Genomic DNA, 20845 nt, shown 5'->3' on the forward strand with positions numbered 1-20845 from the left:
ATAAATGATCGATATTCTAAACAGTTTAGGTCATGAACAGATTGTTTTCATAGTATTGTGTAGCATGACAATTATATTATTTGTTGAGTTAGTTTACAGCAGGTTTTCTTTTCCATTGTTTGTACATGAAGATGTTGGTAAGCTATCAGCCATGATCGTATTGAATGGCGGAGCAGGCTCGATGGGCCATTTTTGGCCTACTCCTGTTCCTACTCCCTATGTTCCTATCACCTTGAACTGCTCTCTGTTCCATCACCAGTGTCATAAACAGTGGGCTTTGCTTGATTTGTGCAGTTGATTACTTTGGGTCATTTGATGGTTAGTAAAGGATAGTTGCAGCGGTTGCAAGGGGTTGGGGTGTTGGGTTTTTCCTCCGTAAAGGTTAGTGGGTCCTGTAGGTGGTTTTGTTGAATTCTCATGCAATGTAGTTAGACCCAACAGCAGAAGAATTGCTCCACAAGGAATTGCATAGATTCAATGGGATGAGTGTGTTTCTGGATGCTTTTATCATTCAGTGATCTAGGTATCACTGGAAGGTCTAAAGGACTGATAAGTCATTGAAATATTTTTTGTTCTAATTAAAAATTTTTGCTCTTGGTTTATTTATGGTTGGGTTAGAGCTCAAGGTTTCAGTTTTATAGATCCCGGATACAATATTGCAAGTCATAATGTTGCAATTTGCAGTTGGTTCTGTTCAGCTCCGACTCGAAGCCCCTCTTCCAATGGCATCCCAGTTAATTGGCTGTGCAATGTCCCGGGATAAGAAGCCCATTGTGCTGTTTCCACTAGGCCACCCTTAACTGGGACACAACTCATCCCCAGGGATCAGAGTGTCCTACCTTCAACGGGAAATGGGGTTACTTTCTGCTGTCGATTTTCCACCGGCTTTATCAGCATGCCAATGTCATCTGAGAACAGGGATATGAGAAGGGGTCGAGGTAGTTAATCCGTGGCATGAAATGATGTCATTTGATGCCAGTGTGGTAACAGTTTTCTTTTTCCTCTGGTCCCTGTCCCAATTAATTCCTGGGACAAGGTGCCAGTGGAAAAGGAGCTAGAGTTCTCAAGGCGTTGGTGGATAGTGGAAGTTATATAAGGATGTTGTCAAACCCTCCTTGAAAGGATACAGCCCTGGCCAATAATTGTCGAAATATCTTCATCACCTAGGCAACAGCACTCGTACACCAGGCTACTCTTCATCGACTACAGCTCAGCTTTCAACACCATCAAACCCTCTGTACTGGTCAACAAGCTCCAAATATGGATCACTGTTATCCCCCCACTCCTCGCAACTGGATCCCTTGACTTCCTCATTGGAAGACGACAGTCAATACAAATTGGTAACAACGTCTTCTCGTCACTGACAATCAACACCGGCGCATCTTGACGATGCGTGCTTCTCCCACTGCTCTACTCTACACCCGTGACTGTGTGGCTCGACACAATTTACATACCACCTACAGTGCGGTCATCAGCAGAATCACAGACTGCAATGAGGAACTGTACAGGAATGAGATAGATCAGCTTGTGGAGGATGTCACAACCACAGCCTTGTATCAATGTTAGCAAAACTAATGAAATGTTTTTGGACTTCAGGAGGGGTCCTCATCAAAGGGTCAGCAGTGAAAAGGGTGAAGAACTTAAACTTCAGTTCTCTAAAGATCTGTCCTGTCGTTGCAAAGCCATTACCTTGAACTGCTTTGTGTTGAAGATGGTGTGTTGTGTGCTATTGCATCACCAGTGTCCTAAAAAGTGTGCTTTGCTGAAAAGACTGCAGAGAGTTGAGAACTCAGTCAGCGTCATTATGGGCACTAGTCTTCACTGCATGAAGGACATCTTTAAGAGGCTGTGTCTGACTCTATCATCAAGGACCCTTACCACCCAGGCCATGCCCTCTTCTCACTGCTACCATCAGGAAGGAGATGCAGGAGCCCTAAGAGGAACACCCAGTGGACAAAAACAGCTTCTTCATCTGAGCCATCAAATTTCTGAATGAACTACGGACACAATCTCACTGTTTCTCTTCTTTTGCACTAATTTATTTTTTAAAAAAAAAGTAATTTGTGGCAATTTTTGCATCTGTAATGCATAATACTGCTACTGGAAACAATGAATTCATGAGACATGTTCATGGCCACAAATTCTGATTCTATTCAACTCTGACCAAATTTCTCAAGGATAGTGGAAGTCCTCAAGGATGTTGTCAAGCCCCCCTTGAAAGCATGCAGCATCCCTTCTGATTAATAAGTATCCCTGGCCATAAATGGGTGGCATGTTAGAAATGGCAGCATGGTAGGCGCAACTCCGTACAGTGTCAATGACAGAGGTTTGAATCTGGCACTGTCAGTTTGTATGTTCTCCCTGTATCTGCATGGTTTCCTCCGGGTGCTCCGGTTTCCTCCCCCATTTAAAATGTACTGGGGGTGGAGATCATTTGGGTGGCACGGGCTTGTGGGCTGAAAGGGCCTGTTACCGTGCTGTATGTCTAGATTTATTTGCCCATAGTGAAGGAGTTTTTGGGTTGGCATTGAACATCTCATGGCCATGCATTGAGAGTGTGCAGAAACCCAGCACCAGTGGCATTAGGAGTGCATTATATTCTAAAATACTTAGAAGCTAACCCCTATTAATCACCTCATGCCTCACCTGTGGATCCAACCTTAGTTATCACAGTAACTTTGGAGAATACAGAATTGGAACCTTCGATAAGGTTCCACATGGGAGGTTAATTAGGAAGGCTAAGTCCTTGGTTATTAATTTGGAGATAGTCAAATGGATTCAACAGTGGCTGGAAGGAAGGTGCCAGAGAGTAGTCGTAGATAATTGTTTGTCAGGATGGAGGCCGGTGACCATCAATGTACCTCAGGGTTCGGTATTGGGACCATTGCTGTTTGTCATATATATTAATGATCTGGAGGATGGGATGGTAAAATGGATTAGTAAATATGCAGATGATACTGAAATAGAGGGAATTGTGGATGATGAAGAGAGTTTTCAAAGATTGCAGAGGGATTTAAACTGCTTAGAGGAGTGGGCAGAAAGATGTCAGATGGAGTTTAATGCTGACAAGTGTGAGGTGCTTCATTTTGGAAAGAATAATCAAAGCAAGACCTATGTGGTAAATGGGAGGGTGTTGAAGAATGCAGTGGAGCAGAAAGATCTAGGAATAACAGTGCATTGTTCCCTGAAGGTAGGAGTGCATGTGGATAGGGTGGTGAAGAAGGCCTTTAGTATGCTTGCCTATATAAATCAGTGCATAGAATATAGGAGTTAGGAAGTAATGATGAAACTGTACAAGGCATTGGTGAGGCCAAATTTAGAGTACTGTGTGCAGTTCTGGACACCGAATTATAGGAAGGATATTAACAAGATAGAGAGAGTGCAGAGAAGATTTTCAAAAATGTTGCCTGGGTTTCAGCATCTGGAATACAAGGAGAGATTGACCAAATTAGGTCTTTATTCCTTGGAATGTAGAAGGCTGAGAGGGGATTTGATAGAGGTGTTTAAGATAATGAGAGGGATAGATAGAGTTGATGCGGAAAAGCTTTTCCCATTGAGAGTAGGAGAGATAGATACAAGAGGTCATGGGTTGAGAGTTGACGGGCAAAGGTTTAGGAGTAACATGAGGGGAAACTTCTTTATTCAGAGAGTGGTTACTGTATGGAATGGGCTTCCGGGAAAGGTGGTAGAGGCAGGGTCAATTTTGTCATTTAAGAAAGAGTTGGATAAGTATCTGGATGGGAGGGGGGAATGGAGGGATATGGGCAGAGTGCTGGTAAGTGGGATTAGAGGAGGGTACTTGGTTCAGTGCGGAAACTGCCAAAATGTTTGGCCTGGAAGTCAGCCTGAAGAAAACTGAGGTCCTCCATCAGCCAGCTCCCCACCATGACTACCAGCCCCCCCACATCTCCATCAGGCACACAAAACTCAAAACGGTCAACCAGTTTACCTATCTCGGCTGCACCATTTCATCAGATGCAAGGATCGACAATGAGATAGACAACAGACTCGCCAAGGCAAATAGCGCCTTTGGAAGACTACACAAAAGAGTCTGGAAAAACAACCAACTGAAAAACCTCACAAAGATAAGCGTATACAGAGCCGTTGTCATACCCACACTCCTGTTCGGCTCCGAATCATGGGTCCTCTACCGGCACCACCTACGGCTCCTAGAACGCTTCCACCAGCGTTGTCTCCGCTCCATCCTCAACATCCATTGGAGCGCTTTCATCCCTAACGTCGAAGTACTCGAGATGGCAGAGGTCGACAGCATCGAGTCCACGCTGCTGAAGATCCAGCTGCGCTGGGTGGGTCACATCTCCAGAATGGAGGACCATCGCCTTCCCAAGATCGTGTTATATGGCGAGCTCTCCACTGGCCACCGTGACAGAGGTGCACCAAAGAAAAGGTACAAGGACTGCCTAAAGAAATCTCTTGGTGCCTGCCACATTGACCACCGCCAGTGGGCTGATATCGCCTCTAACCGTGCATCTTGGCGCCTCACAGTTTGGCGGGCAGCAACCTCCTTTGAAGAAGACCGCAGAGCCCATCTCACTGACAAAAGGCAAAGGAGGAAAAACCCAACACCCAACCCCAACCAACCAATTTTCCCCTGCAGCCGCTGCAACCGTGTCTGCCTGTCCCGCATCGGACTTGTGAGCCACAAACGAGCCTGCAGCAGACGTGGACTTTTACCCCCTCCATAAATCTTCGTCCGCGAAGCCAAGCCAAAGAAGAAAATTGTTATATCGAATGGACACAAATCTTGACTTTTGAGTGAAAATCGAAGAAAAGGAGATCCTCTCATGCATTAATTGTAGAACTTTTTTGCTAAATCTAAAAATGGAATAATATGATTTGTTTCCCTGGAAAAAAAAACAGTTGTAAATGTCTATTTTTCAAGTTTATCATTGGAATTGTAAGCATGGCTAATTTTTGCAGAGATTTTTAAAATTTCCAATATAAACTGGCTCTGGTCAGGAGCCAGAACATGTATCTAGCGCCTGCATTTGCAGACCTTAATAGGCATGGTTTATGTTTGATACCATGCACCACTGACGTACAATATCAGCAGTTTGTACCCCAGCTGCAGCAACACACCAAGGTTATTTGGACAGTACCTTCTGAGCCCAGCTGTAAGGACGACGGTGTCAAAAGCATAGTCAGATTGGAAGTTGCCCTCCAATCCACACAAGAACGCTCCTCATCACGACCTTCTCAAAGGCGATTTGGAATGGGTGATGTTTGAAACGCACATTCCTCCAATGAATGTTCAAGTTCAAATTTGTTGTCAGTGACCTCAAGTGTCATCACATACAACCTTGAGATTCTTTTTCCTCAGGGCCAGACAAAATTTCTAATGATGGCAGGAAATTGAGTTGCTTCTCAAAAAAAGATGCTTTTGTGCATGGTTCTTTTTATTTGAAAGAAATGTGGTTAAGATTTAAGCTGTGGGATAAGATTTAAATTTGGAGGCCCAGAAGTTCTACTCTCCATGGAAATGAAGCACTGATGTTCCTCACAAGAGAGACACAGTTGGTCAAATGCCTGGTTACTGCAAGAAGCTCCATCTCCATTTTGAAACCCCCATTGTATACAGCTTGCTGGTTATTGCTCTTAGAAGGATGTTTTCATACATAATTAGATTGTGGAAACTTAGTTTGATAATCTTAACAACAGCGGCATCCATTTACATATTCTCGTTAACATAACAAAATGTCTTAAGGTGTTTCACAAGAATGATACCATAGAAAATTTGATGTGTTTCTTGCATACAAAGATATGAGGGCAGTTGAGCCTAAGCTTGATCAGAGTATTTCATATGTAAGGTGGTGCCTCTTCAGGAAGTATTTCCAGAGCTTGGGTCCTTGTTAACTGATGGTAAATTTAAATTTGGTGGTCAGGAAGCTCACTTTGGAGGAGCACATGCCCTGAAAGTTAGGGAAGGAATCTCACCAAATATGACATGAGATTGAATCAATTCATTTTAAAAATTCTTTCTCTCTTCCGTATATTATGATATTACTTTGTTCCCTTTAGAGTTAGTCCTATTATTACCATGCTCTGCAACTCTTTTCCTTCAATCTGGCATCAAAAAGGTTGTGTCTGAATTTCTGTACTCCTGGGGAAGGTCTGACCTGTACAAAAGGGATGGGCTGTACTTGAACTGGAGGGGGACCAAAATGCTAGAGCTGTTGGGTCCTGACAAGATATTCCCTAGGGCCCTGAGGCCCTATATAGTGGGGGCTCTGACAGATCTATTTAAAATGTCACTGGCCACTGGGGAGGTACTGGAGGGAAGGGCTCATGTTGTTCTGCTGTTTCTAAAAGGCTCCAAAAGTAAACCTGGTAATTATAGGCCTGTGAGTCTGATGTCGGTGGTGGGTAAATTAATGGAGATGGTGTATACAATTATTTGGAAAGACAGGGATTTGATTAGGAATAGTCAACATGGTTTTGTACATGGTAGATCATGTTTAACAAATCTTAAGAGTTTTTCGAGGAGGTTACTAAGAAAGTTGACGAGGGGAAGGCTGTGGATGTTGTCTATGTGGAATTTAGTAAGGCCTTTGACAAGGTTTCGCAGAAGAGATTAGTTAGTAAGGTTTAAAGCATTAGGTATTAATGTTGAAGTAGTGAAATAGATTCAACAATGGTTGGAAGGGAGATGCCAGAGAGTAGTGGTGGAAAATTGTTTGTCTAATTGGAGGCCGGTGACTCATGGAGTGCCTCAGGGATCGGTACTGGGTCCATTGTTGTTTGTCATATATATTAATAATCTAGATGATAGAGTGGTAAATTGGATTAGAAATTATGCAGATGGTATGAAGATTGATGATGGTATGGACAATGAAGAAAGTTATCAAAGCTTGCAATGGGATATAGGACAGTTAGAAGAGTAGACTGCAAGATGGCAGATGGAGCTTAATACTGATAAATGTGAGTTGCTACATTTTTGTAGGTCTAATCAGCAAAGATCATGCACGTTAAATGGTAGGCAATTGAGGAGTACGGTAGAACAAGGGGATTTAGGAATTCTGGTATATAATTCGCTGAAAGTTGAGTCACATGTAGATAGAGTGGTGAAAAAAGCATTTGGTACGTTGGCCTTCATAAATCAGAGTATTGAATTCAGGAGTTAAGATGTCTTATTGAAGTTGTATAAGGCATTGGTGAGGCCAAATTTGGAATATTGTTTGCAGTTTTGGTTGCTGAATTATAGGAAGGACATAAACAGAACAGAAAGAATGCAGAGGAGATTTACAAGATGTAGCGTAGATAAAAGCTCACACTTGAATGGAGGGAGAACTAACACTTTTACTAACTTGCCACACAGGTAGAGTTCATGAACAGGCTTCAGAGGGGTTCTGGGTTTAGGCGGGAAACCAGGGTTATATACGGGTCCCCAGGCGAGGAGCCGGGAGGCAGGACCAGTCATTAGTACAGCAAACTTCTAGTGAATCCCAGTTCACTACACAAGAATGTTGCCTGGGTTTCAGGGTTTGCATGGCAGGGAAAGGTGGAGCAGGCTGGGACTATTTCCTAGAGTATAAAAGATTGAGGGATGATTTGATAGAGGTATTTAAAATTGTAATTTATTACACGTATTTTGAAGCCAGTTTAGTCACTTGTTCTCAACCCTTGAAGTGACTTAAAACACAATGTTGAATTGTGACTTATTTGGAAAGAGTGGTAGAGATTGTGTGGAAAATAAACTGTATTAGACTGCATTGCTAGTTTCTGAAAATCCATGATGAATATCAGCTCTCATTTTAGTTTGTGCAGATGACCTGCTGATCTGATACTCCCATGGTGCAGACTGTTTAATTAACTTCAATACACAGAAGTACTGATTGTTCATAGGAAGCAAAGATATATCTGTATAACCAGTGTTAAGTACTCAAGCCCCAGCACTTCTGTCGATTAAACTTCAATCACTGTCTGCAGACTTTTTGTTTTATTCTGTTTAATTAAGTGATGGATCTAATGTGATATTGAATCCACCCAAATCATAGTTAAAATACAACCTGGGTGCACCCACACACAAAAAAGAGAATGGATGAGAAGAAGATGGAGGGTTATGGGCATTGTGCAGGGAGGTGGGACTAGAAAGGGGTGTTTGGTTCGGTGCGGACTAGAAGGGCCTAATGGCCTGTTTCCATGCTGTAAATTGTTATGTTATTATGTGCCTTTGTATTTTCTCTTGTTTTTCCCGACTTTTCTGGAGAGGGCTGGAGTTCACCGTCCGGCCACTACTCCATCACGTGACTCCTCTCCCAGTTATGTTATTATGTTATGCAATTTTAATTTGTATAATGTTTTTACAAAACAGTGGGTTAGAAGGCTCTTCTGGCCCATAAAACATGTCCTGCCTATTTCAGCCAATTAAGCAACCAAACCTGTATTTTTTTTTCTTTTTGGAGGGTGGAAGGAAAGCGGGGCACCTGGAGAAAACTCATGGGGAGAGCATACAAACTCCTTACAGGAAGCACCAGATACAAAAACCCGGTTTGCTGGCTTTATTACAGCATTATGAACAATTATACCAAACTGAGAACGAGGGGAAAGATGATAAAATAAAAGAGTTTTTTGCTAAAATTGAACTGCCAAAATTGCAAGAGAAGCAAAACAAACTGATAAAACCATTTGAAATAGAGGAAATACAGGATATATTAAAAAAGCTGCCAAACAATAAAACGCCTGGAGAGGATGGATTCCCAATAGAATTCTATAAAACATTTAAAGAGTTATTAATTCCTCCTCTCCTGGAAGTAATGAACCAGATAGAAGAAACACAAAATTTGCCAGATTCATGCAAGACTGCAATAAATACCAAAGACGGGGAAGGATCCACTAACACCAGCATCATATAGACCAATATCTCTACTTAATTCAGATTATAAGATAATAGTGAAATTATTAGCAAACAGATCAGCCGACTGTGTACCAAAAATAGTAAAACAAGATCAAACTGGATTTATTAAAAAAAACAAACAGCGGTTTGTAAACTTATTAATCTAATTCATGCAGTTCAAGGAAATAAGAAGCCAACAGTGGCTGTTGCTTTAGACACAGAAAACGCCTTTGACAGAGTAGAGTGGAATTATTTATTTAAAGTATTACAGAGGTTCAATCTACCAGAAAAATATATTAATTGGTTGAAAGCATTATATAATGAACCATTAGCGAAGGTAACAGTAAATGGATATGTATCAAACTAATTTAAATTAAGTAGGTCAACTCGACAGGGGTGTCCATTATCCCCATCACTGTTCGCTTTAGCAATAGAACCATTGGCAGAACTGATTAGAACAGAAAATAAAATAAAAGGGATAAAAATAAAGGAGAAGGAGTATAAGATCAGTTTATTTATAGATGACATCATAGTATATTTAACAGAACCAGAAATATCAAGAAAAGAATTACATAAGAAATTGAAGGAATACGGAGAAATATCGGGGTACAAAATCAAAGCAAATAAAAGTGAAATGATGCCAATGAGTAACGCGGATTATACAGAATTTAAAAAAGAATCACCATTTAAATGGCAAGCACAAGCAATCTGATCCCTAGGTATTAGGTTAGATAATAACTTAAGCCAACTGTACAAATTAAATTATCAGCCACTAATAAAGAAATTGCAGGAAGACTTAAAACATTGGAAAGAATTAGCACTAACGTTGATAGGGAGGGTAAATTGCATTAAAATGAATGTCTTCCCAAGGATACAATACTTATTTCAATCATTACCAATTCGCTTAACAGATAAATTCTTTAATGAACTAAAGAGGAAATAAATAAGGAAATTCTTGTGGAAATGGTGGAAACCAAAGAATGTTGAATGTTTATTGGTTTTGGGGGGGGTGGTGGGAAGGTAATGGGGGGGAAAAAGGGAGAAAATGCCACTGTGTATATTTAGTGAGAAACGTTTGTATATATTTTGGTTGATAGGTTCACAGTGTGAAAAATAAAAAATTATAAAAAAGCAAAACAAAAAAATTGGAAATTCATGACCATACCTTCAATGTCTCTGTGTCAAATTCCTGTAACTCCCTACCCAACAATATGGTGGGAGTACCAACTTCTTGGAGACGTTTATGGCTGGGAAGTAAAATGCTAAGATCGATATCCTTAAAAAATGAAAAATTGAATCGGCAGACAGCTTTCTGTGGAAAAGCAAATTGAAATTTCTTTATATTCATTTTCTGTTTTTGTCAAAGTAAGGTTTTAATCTTTTGATATTGAAAGTGGTTTGTGTTTATTCATTCATCTGACAGATTTTCCTTAATTCTTCTTCAAATTAGGAAAGAGGATCAAATAAAGTTTTAGTGATTTCATAAGTTGCAGAATTGTTCTTGGAAGCGAAGCTTATCTTTGCAGTTCGGGTGAGGAAAATGAACATGATCCATGAACTGATGGCAATCACATGCAGCATTTTAGACTTTTAGTTGCCTTTGGAAGTAACCTGGTTTGAATGTTTGCTTTTTTAAAAAAGTTCAGACTGAGTGATTCCATTGGGACTCTTTCTAAAAATCAGTTCAAGCACATTACCCGTTTGCTTCGATTAATTTTCAAAATATTTGGCATCAGCATCTGAGAGTATTTGGTAATATTATCTTTGCAAATGATTGCAAACAAGGTTTTCTGGTCAGTGAGTGATTGGGAACAGTTAGAGAGTGAGATGTTAGACATTATATAACCAAAACATGTAGGAGTTGCAAAATGCAAAGCTGAAGTCCAAACCAGTGGGTCAACCAGGTCATGTCCTCCTCTCCCATAGCAGGGTAAAAAAACAAGCTGAGCTAATATTACAGGTGAATGACTGATACAAACCAAGAAATGAAGTTGTGTGAAATTGTAGAATTCAATATTGAGTCCAGAAAACTGCGCCCAGATGGAAAATGAGGTGCTGTTCCTCAAGCTTTCACTGGGATTCACTATGATATCATGTTACTGTTGGGAAGGTCACATTTGGAACCCTGTGTTTAGTTCTGGTTGCCTACTTCTAGGAAGGATGTTATTTATCTGGAAAGGGTGCAAAAAAGACTCGAGGATGTTACAGGGATGGGAGAGCTTGCTATGAAAGGCTGGATAAGCTCGGTCTGCTTTTTCCATTGATACTAGGAGGCTGACCATAACCATAAAAATTATGAAGAGCATATTTAAGGTGAATAGTCACAGTCTTTCCCCAATGGGAGAGTCAAAAACTAAAGGCCATGGGTTTAAGATGAGGGTAGAAACATTTGAAAAGGTCATGAGGGGAAACTTTTTCCACACATTGTGGTGCATTTATTTGGAACAAGCCATCAGAGGAAATGGTAGAGGTGGGTACAGTTAAGATGTTCAAAAGTTATTGGAGCAGGTATGCAGATAGGAAAGGGTTTGAGGGAGATGGGCAAATGGGACGAGGTCAGATAGGCAACTTGGTCTTCATGTTGTTGTGTCATCACCCTCTAAAAGGGTAATTAATCTGAATATTCCTGGTGAATATGCACATAACGTATTGAAAAGTCATGCTCATTTCTGAATAAATAGCTTTATTTTGTCATTGGCTGACAAGAGCAGAAACATTCTGCTGCATCGTCTGAGACTGAAGTAAGGAACAACTTAGCAGTGTGTTGCAGGTACTCTGTTCAAAACTATTCAGGCTGGAAGTAAATTTTTAAAATTTCACCTGAGACAAGTTTGCTTTTACTTTATTTAGTTACATTCAAATGGTCTTCAGTCAACATTATGTGAGCTGTGTTAGCAATATAAAATTGTAGTTTTTGCATATTCAGGTCAAGTCAAGTTTATTGTCAACTGATTGTACAAGTACAACCTGATGAAACCGGGTTCTCCAGTCCCCGGTGCAAAACATGTAGACATAACACACATACAGACAAATGCTACATATGCAGGACAAGTATTCTATCTATATAAAAAAAAAATTGTTTCGCATAAATATGAGTCTCAGATGGTTAGTGAGAACAGTTCCTTTGGTCGTTCAACATTCTTACTGCCCGTGGGAGGAATCGGTTCCTTCGCTTGGTAGTACAGTACTGGCTCTGATCCTCCTGAATCTCTTTTCCCCAACGGGAGCAGCTGAAGGATGCTGTGTGCAGGATGGAAGGAGTCCTCAATGATTCTGCATGCCCTCGTAAGACAATAATCCTGGGAGATCACTAACAAGTGAGGCTTTTGTTTAACATCTTTCTCTATCAGTGCATCCCCAGCAAAGCAGCACTGGATCAAAGCTGTACTGTCATTCTTTATCAGCTTGCTCTCAGGATGTGAGTGATGTTGGCTGCTCTTTATTTACTGCACATCGTTGGTTTGGTGAAAAAGACAGTGCCATAGAATTGCTGCAGCAGAGTTTGAGATTGTGTACCCACAATATAATTTTGAAGACAAATCCTTAATTAAAACCAGAGTTCCCTCTCTTGGATAAGAAATAATGGGCTAAACCAGGCTTGCTGGTGAAGGGAGAAGGAAGTGACGTGATTTTTTCCCCCCCACGAACAGTTTATCTGAAGAGTTGACAGGAATTGCAAGAGATATAAATAAATTCATCGGTCCAAATATACACCGCCTACTGTGGTCTTAATCCACTAGAAGAGATTCAGTGCCTGTGCCTTGTGCACAGGAGTTCTACTCATCATCAAACAGTTTCTCGCCATTTTCCTCGTTCTTCTCTTCCGCGTCAGTGTAAAGGTCCTATGTACTGTAGTTCAAGATGGTCCACCTCAATTGGAAACACATCTGCATCCTTATTAATTTTTTATTTTTCACACTGTGAACCATATCAATCAAAATACATACAAACATTTCCCTCTTAAATATACACAGTGGCATTTTCTCCCCTTCACTCCCCACCTTCCCACCCCCCCCTCCAAAACCAATAAACATTCAACATATACAATACAATAAAACCATTAAACAATGTCGTCACACAATAAAAATAAACAAGAAAATTGTGTCATCTACTTTTACACATTAGATCAAGTCATTTTGTCTTATCATTTTAGGGGGTGGAGGTCCTAAGTAAGCCCTCTCTGTAATGTTCCATGTACGGATCCCAAATTTGTTCAAATAATGTGACTTTATTTTTTAAATTATATGTTATTTTTTCCAATGGAATACATTCATTCATTTCCATGTACCATTGCTGTATTCTCAGGCTCTCTTCCATTTTCCAAGTTGACATTATACATTTTTTTGCTACTGCTCAGGCTATCATAATAAATCTTTTTTTGCGCTTCATCCAGTTTGAGGCCTAATTCCTTACTTCTTATATTACTTAGAAGAAAGATCTTTGGATTTTTTGCTTTGTTGTTTTTTGTGATTTTATTTAATACCTGATTTAGATCTTCCCAAAACTTTTTCACTTTCTCACATGCCCAAATTGCATGTACTGTTGTTCCCATTTCTTTCTTTCAGCAAAGACATCTGTCTGATACTGTTGGGTCCCATTTTTATTTTAACTTTTGGCACGTGATATATAACCTGTGTAACCAATTATACTGTATCATGCGTAACCTTGTGTTTATTATATTCTTCATAGTTCCAGAGCATAACTTTTCCCATGTTTCATTTTTTTATCTTTACGTTTAAGACTTTTTCCCACTTTTGTTTGGGTTTATAGCTTATTTCATCATTTTCCTTCTCTTGCAGCTTGATGTACCTGTTTGTTATAAATCTCTTTATTATCATTGTGTCTGTAATCACATATTCAAAGTTGCTTCCTTCTGGTAATTTCAGTCTGTTTCCCAATTTATCCTTTAAGTAGGCTTTCAGTTGATGGCATGCAAACATTGTACCATGAGTTATTCCATATTTGTATTTCATTTGTTCAAATGTTAATAAATTATTTCCCTAAAAACAATTTTCTATTCTTTTGATTCCTTTTCTCTCCCATTCTCTAAAGGAAAGGTTATCTATTGTAAAAGGGATTAGCAGATTTTGCGTCAATAATATTTTTGGTATTTGCTAATTTGTTTTTTTCATTCTAAGTGAATCTTCTTCCACATATTGAGTAAATGATGCAATACTGGTGAGGTTTTATATCGTACCAGCTTTTCATCCCACCTATAAAGTATATGTTCCGGTACCTTCTCCCCTATTTTATCTAGCTCTATCTTAGTCCAATCTGGTTTTTCCCCTGTCTGATCAGAATCTGATAAATACTTTAATTGTGCTGCTCTATAATAATTTTTAAAGTTTGGTAACTGCAAACTACCTTCATTGTACCTCTCTGTTAATTAATCTAAAACTATCCTCAGTTTCCCCCCTTTCCATAAAAATTTCCTTATTATTCTCTTTAGTTCATTAAATCATTTCTCTGTTAAGGGAATTGGTAACGATTGAAATAAGTATTGTATTCTTGGGAAGACATTCATTTTAATGCAATTTACCCTCCCTATCAACATTAGCGATAATTCTTTCCAATGTTTTAAGTCTTCCTGCAATTTTTTTATTAGTGGCTGATAATTTAATTTGTACAAGTGGCTTAAATTATTATTTAATCTAATACCTAGGTATCGGATTGCTTGTGTTTGCCATTTAAATGGTGATTCTTTTTAAAATTCTGTATAATGCACATTACTCTTTGGCATCAGTTCACTTTTATTTGCGTTGATTTTATACCCCGATATTTCTCCATATTCCTTCAATTTCTTATGTAGTTCTTTTATTGATATTTATGGTTCTTTTAAGTATACTATGATGTTATCTGCAAATAAACTGATTTTTTACTCCTTCTTCTTTATTTTTATCCCTTTTATTTTATTTTCTGTTCTTATCAGTTCTGCCAATGGTTCTATTGCTAAAGCGAACAGTGAGGGAAATAGTAGACATCCCTGTCTAGTTGACCTACTTAATTTAAATTGGTTCCATACATATCCATTTACTGTTACCTTCGCCAATGGTCCATTATATAATGCTTTAATCCAATTAATATATTTTTTTGGTAGATTGAACATCTTTAATATTTTGAATAAATAATTCCATTCTACCCTGTCAAAGGCTTTTTCTGCGTCTAAAACTAAAGCCACTGTTGGCTTCTCATTTCCTTGAACTGCATGAATTAGATTAATAAATTTGCAGACATTATCCGCTGTTTGTCTTTTCTTAATAAATCCAGTTTGATCTTGTTTTACTATTTTTGGTACACAGTCGGTCGATCTGTTTGCTAATAATTTCACTATTATCTTATAATCTGAATTAAGTAGAGATATTGGTCTATTTGATGCTGGTGTTAGTGGATCCTTCCCCGTCTTTGGTATTACTGTAATTATTGTTGTCTTACATGAATCTGGCAAGTTTTATGTTTCTTTTATCTGGTTCATTACTTCCAGGAGAGGAGGAATTAATAACTCTTTAAATGTTTTATAGAATTCTATTGGGAATCCATCCTCTCCAGGCCTTTTATTGTTCGGCAGCTTTTTTAATATATCCTATACTTCCTCTATTTCAAATGGTTTTATCAGTTTGTTTTGCTCCTCTTCTTGCAATTTCAACAGTTCAATTTTGGCTAACAACTTTTCTATTTTATCATCTTTTCCCTCATTCTCAGTTTGGTATAATGGTTCATAAAATTCCTTAAAGTTCTCATTAATCTCCAATGGATTATATTTAATTTGTTTGTCCTTTTTCCTTAATGCCAATACAGTTCTTTTAGCTTGTTCTGTTTTAAGTTGCCAGGGTAATATTTTGTGTGTTTTTTTTTCTCCTAGCACATAATAATTTTGCTTTATTTTCATTATGTTCTTCTCCACCTTATACGTTTGTAATGTTTCGTATTTTATTTCTTTGTCCGCCAATTCTCTTCTTTTTGTTATATCATCCCATGTTGCTAGTTCTTTTTCTGTACTTACTGTCTCCCTTTCCAACTATTCTATTTCCCAATTGTAGTCCTTTTTCATCTTAGTTACATAACTTATTATCTGCCCTCTAATGAAGGCTTTCATTGCATCCCATAATATAAATTTGTCTTTCACTGATTCCGTATTTATTTCAAAGTACATTTTATTTGGCGTTCAATAAACTCTCTAAATTCCTTCCTTTTAAGTAGCATGGTGTTTAACCTCCATCTATATGTTCTTGGTGGGATGTCCTCCAGTTCTATTGCTAATAACAGGGGCGAATGATCAGATAGCAATCTAGCTTTATATTCAGTTTTCCTAACTCTCCCTTGAATATGGGCCGACAACAAAAACATATCAATCCTTGAGTATTTTTTATGTCTACTTGAATAATATGAGTATTCTTTCTCCCTTGGGTGCTGGCTCCTCCATATATGCATAAGTTTCATTTCCTGCATTGATTTAACCATAAATTTGACCATTTATTCTTTTTGCTAGTCTTTTGTCCAGTTTTATCCAACATTAGATCCAAATTAAGGTTAAAATCCCCTCCTATCAATATATTCCCCTGCGTATCTCCACTCTTCAAAAAATTGTCTTGCATAAATTTTTGATCCTCTTCATTAGGTGCATATATATTGATCAAATTCCAAAATTCTGAATATATCTGACACTTTATCATTACATACCTCCCTGCTGGATCTATTATTTCCTCCTCTATTTTGATTGGTACATTTTTATTAATTAATATAGCTACACCTCTGGCTTTTGAATTATATGATACTGCCGTTATGTGGCCTATCCAGTCTCTCTTTAATTTATTATGTTCCACTTCAGTTCGATGCATTTCCTGCACAAATGCTATGTCTATTTTTTTATTCTTTCAGGAAATTTAATAGCCTCTCGTTTATTTTGGTTTTGTATTCCATTAATGTTTATAGTCTTATAGTTCAACATGGCCATCTCATATCCTGTTTACACCTCATTTCCGCTTCCTCACCACCACCATCCCCCTTTTCCCCATTTTCATCTCTCAGTTTTCCCTTTTTGAACTCAATGTAGGACAACACATTTAAAGCATAAAATACTTCAACAACTCCCACATGTAATATTCCCTTAGCCCCAAATGTCCCCCTACCCTCTCTGAGTTACCCCTTATCCCTTGCCGGGCAACCACAACTCCCCTATCCATTTGAATTGCGAACCCGCTCACAAGCGTCAACTGATTTGGCAGAGACGGTTATTCTCTCCCATCCAACCCCCTCCAGAAAAGACTTATTTTCTTCACATGTAACAAAGCTCACCCTCTTTTTTTCCCCCTTCCTTTCTTCCCTTTTCTTTCCCTTCTTTAGTTCTTATATATACATTATTTTTACATCTTTATATGTATTTTATCGCCGTTTTTCATTCTTGTTACATCTCTTCATCTCTCCTATCCTGCAGGCGTTCTGCAAATTCTTTTGCTTCCTCCGGATCCGAGAACAGTCTGTTTTGCTCCCCAGGGATAAATGTTTTAAGCACAGCTGGATATCTTAACATAAATTTATAATCTTTATTCCAAAGGATTGATTTTGATGCGTTAAACTCCTTCCGCTTCTTTAAGAGTTCAAAACTTATGTCTGGGTAAAAAAATATTTTTTGACCCTTGTATTCCAATGTTTTTTTGTCTTCTCTAATTTTATTCCTTGCCCTCTCCAGTATATGTCATGTATCTCAGAAATATTACTAAAACGGATCTTGGTTTTTGTTGTGTCTGTGGTTTCGGAGCTAGTGTTCTGTGTGCCCTTTCTATTTCCATTTTTTCTTGTATTTCTGTCATTACCAGGACCTTCAGGATCCATTCTTTTATAAATTCTTTCATATCTGTGCCTACTTCATCTTCCTTTAGGCCCACTATCTTTATGTTGTTTCGCCTACTATAATTTTCCATCATATCAATTTTCTGAGCTAACAACTCTTGTGACTATTTAACTTTTTTATTACTTTCTTCCACTTTTCCTCTTAAGTCATTCACTTCCATTTCTACAGCAGTTTCTCGTTCTTCCACATTTTCTAATCTTTTCCCTATTTCTTTCATGACCAGCTCTATTCTTCTCACTTTTTCTTCTGTACTTTTCATTTTTTTTTTCATTTCACTAAATTTTAATGTCAACCATTCTTTTAATGCTCTCATTTGTTCTTGAATTTTTAAAAAATCTGTATTCTGTCCATCTATTTTACCTTCTATTTCTCTGAGCAGATCTTGCTCGTCTTCTTCCTCTTCTGTGTCTGCACCTGTGTTTGTGTCTTCTTCTTCTCTTCCTTGTATTTGTGTCTCTTCTGACTTTCCTGATGAGTTGCTTGCCTCACTTTGCTGGGCTTCTTCTTGCTTGGCTTCTTGCTGTTGGTCCACTTCCTCTTGCGAACTCATCTGTTGGGCCTCCTGTTGCTGCTCTTCTTTCCTTTCACTCCCTTTCCTGTCGCTTTCCTCTTCTTCAAGCTGAGATCCCTGGTGTCAGGCATCCCTCAGCTGGTTGCATTGTGTTTGCCTGCTCCTCAGCTGGGCCCCCTCCCGTCGGTGTTCTCCTTTTCCTTAGTAAGCGCACTGCGCACTTTTGGCTCAGAGAGCCATTTTTGCAGTCCAGCGGTCGGGGGTCGCGACTCTGCGGGGTCGTCAGCAACCTTGGAGAATGGGCTCTCTTCTCCACGATGTCTCCCTGTTTCTTCATGCAGGTAAGGCCTTCTCCTTTCTCTTTCGGCGTCTTTTCTTCTTCCTTTTTCCCCGTTGTTTTTACTTTTTCCTTCTTGGGTGCCATTTTCTTTCTTTTCTCTACAACTTTATCTTTTATTTGTTATGTTTTGTTTTTCTTGAACTTTGTATTTTCTTTACTTTATTTCTTCTTTTCTGGAGAGGGCTGGTATTCCTCTGCTGGCCACTGCTCCATCACGTGACTCCTCCCTGGAGTGACGTGATTTTAAGGCTGAACTGTTTTGTCATGGAAAGGAAAAGTTTATTTTTGACATTGCTAATAGTAATTGTAGATTATAAACCATGTCTTCCAGTTGTATCCAAAACCATGACAATTCAGTAAGTTCTATTTTCAGCTGGTTTTGTGGTTACAAATTCTGTTTGTTGAACTGATAGATGCAGTTATCCATTTTGCTCGGCACTTACTATCACTAACACTAATACAGTGTGGGTAGGTGCTTGAGTTTAAAATTGTGGTGATCACAATAAATTAGTGGAAAATAATTTCACATTAAAATATTGGAGTTCTACTTCAACAATTCTGAGAAGTGGAGGAGGAACTGAACAGGTCCCTGGGAAGTAATGGCCATGTTAATGCTTTGGGAGTGAGCGCCCCTTCTCCTTTTCATTATTTTTAAGGTGCTTCTCAAAATGATCTCCTCAGCAGGTACGGTCCTGGGTTTTTGAGAACTTTTAATTCCATAGAAAGGAAGATGTAATATTTCACCTTAAAATGCTGCTCACCTTGGTAAAATGTCCAAATCCTCATCCCTGTCAAGGTGTTAGAAAGTGTCATAGCAGATTGACACATACAAGTTTCTCACAAACCAACCAAATTTTCTTTTGATTGAGTGGTATTGATTGAGTGTTCATGTTCTCTATGACATTGGTGAAACCATTTTCTTCTGGCCAGTTTAAGGCTGCTTCTGAATGATTGGACCCTCTAAATGCGGCACTTGCTGTATATACTCTACTTGTGTGAGTTTAGATTTGTAGTTCAATGAGTGGAACATGCTCTCATTCTTGATGTCTCGACTGAAGAAGCCATGTTGTCACCTGTTAAGATTATAAGTCTTAGACTGACTCAGTTGGGCAGCACTTAGATAAAAAAAATTGAAAATTTGAGATCCGCTAAAGGACTGGAGCACATTGGAGTTGCCATGGAATTAAGAAAGACGGTTTTCAAGATTGTATTTATATGTATGCTAATGAACTTTTCAATGCCTGTCTACACTGAAATTCTTGCTGCAGCCAGATAGGTATTTTTGTGGAAAAAAACTCCAATGGAGATGATAAATAAAATAAAATTAATTTTTTCATGGTACAAGAAATAGTGTGGTTTTCAATAATGTAGACAGGTTTTTTTGTGGTACTGGAGTAGTTTGTGGTTAGTGTAGTAGGGAAAGGTTCAAGAGCCTAATGTTCTTTTTTTTAAAGACATACAGCACAGTTACAAGCCCTCCTGACTCCTGATCCCGTGCCGCCCAAATTGGGGAAAAATGTTATTGAACCTCGAGGTGCTGGGCTTAATACTTCTAAACCTTCTTCCTTTTTTAAATTTTTTTATTTATTTTTCACACTATAAACCATATTGATCAAGATACATACATTTTCCTTCTTAAATATATACAGTGTCGTTTTCTCCCCCCCTTCCCTCCTCCCCTCCCTCACCTCCCCTCCCATTTATTTAAAGTGCAGAATATAAGATACATTAAACCCGTCAAACAATGTTGTCACTCAATAAAAATAAACAAGAAATTCCACTGAGTCAGTTCTTTTCATTCTCTTCTCCTTCTGTCATTTTAGGTGGTAGATGTCCACGGTAGGTTTTCTCTATTGTGTTTCATGTATGGCTCCCATATTTGTTCAAATATTGTAATGTTATTTCTTAAATTATAGGTTATTTTTTCTAATGGAATACATTTATTCATTTCTATATACCATTGTTGTATTCTCAAGTTATCTTCTAATTTCCAGGTTGACATAATACATTTTTTTGCTACAGTTAGGGCTATCATAACAAATCTTTTTTACGCTCCATCCAAATCCAGTCCAAATTCTTTGTTTTTTATGTTACTTAGGAGGAAGATCTCTGGTTTTTTTGGTATATTGCTTTTTGTGATTTTATTTGATATCTGGTTTAGATCTTACCAAAATTTTTTCACTTTCTCACATGTCCAAATTGCATGAATTGTTGTTCCCATTTCCTTTTTACAACGAAAACATCTGTCAGATACTGTTGGGTCCCATTTATTTAACTTTTGAGGTGTAATGT

At 38.5% G+C, this 20845-nt stretch overlaps 1 protein-coding gene across 1 annotated transcript in view; it reads left to right on the top strand.

Annotated features, from left to right (window-relative positions):
- Window positions 1–20845, top strand: part of LOC138762345 (kinesin-like protein KIF13B) — a 212459-nt gene that overhangs the window by 24185 nt on the left and 167429 nt on the right. The window lies entirely within an intron of this gene.

The sequence above is a fragment of the Narcine bancroftii genome, chromosome 4 (assembly GCF_036971445.1).
Source record: "Narcine bancroftii isolate sNarBan1 chromosome 4, sNarBan1.hap1, whole genome shotgun sequence".
Lineage (NCBI taxonomy): Eukaryota > Metazoa > Chordata > Chondrichthyes > Torpediniformes > Narcinidae > Narcine > Narcine bancroftii.